The 254-nt window shown below is 53.5% G+C and overlaps 1 non-coding gene across 1 annotated transcript; it reads right to left on the reverse strand.

The window, feature by feature from the left end:
* Window positions 1-2: 2 nt before the first annotated feature.
* On the reverse strand, window positions 3-74 carry TRNAM-CAU (transfer RNA methionine (anticodon CAU)). The gene has a single exon. It is a non-coding gene; the product is annotated as a tRNA-Met (tRNA).
* Window positions 75-254: the final 180 nt, after the last annotated feature.

The raw sequence follows: 254 nt of genomic DNA on the forward strand, positions 1-254 counted from the left end.
GTTAGCAGAGGATGGTTTCGATCCATCGACCTCTGGGTTATGGGCCCAGCACGCTTCCGCTGCGCCACTCTGCTCTCCGGCAAAGAGCTCTCCTAATAATACCCTTAACCCTGTTCCGAGGCGATTCCTCCTACTGGAAGAACCCGTGCGAGGTCGTCTGCTTCAACCCCTTGGCTGCCACAAGCTGCCAGTTCTCTTCGGAATAATATCGCTACCAGAATCAAAGAGAGAACAACGTAGGCGAAGAGAAGGAA

The sequence above is a fragment of the Leptonychotes weddellii genome, unplaced genomic scaffold (assembly GCF_054177405.1).
Source record: "Leptonychotes weddellii isolate Sample4059 unplaced genomic scaffold, ASM5417740v2 HiC_scaffold_271020, whole genome shotgun sequence".
In the NCBI taxonomy this organism is placed as follows: Eukaryota; Metazoa; Chordata; class Mammalia; order Carnivora; family Phocidae; genus Leptonychotes; species Leptonychotes weddellii.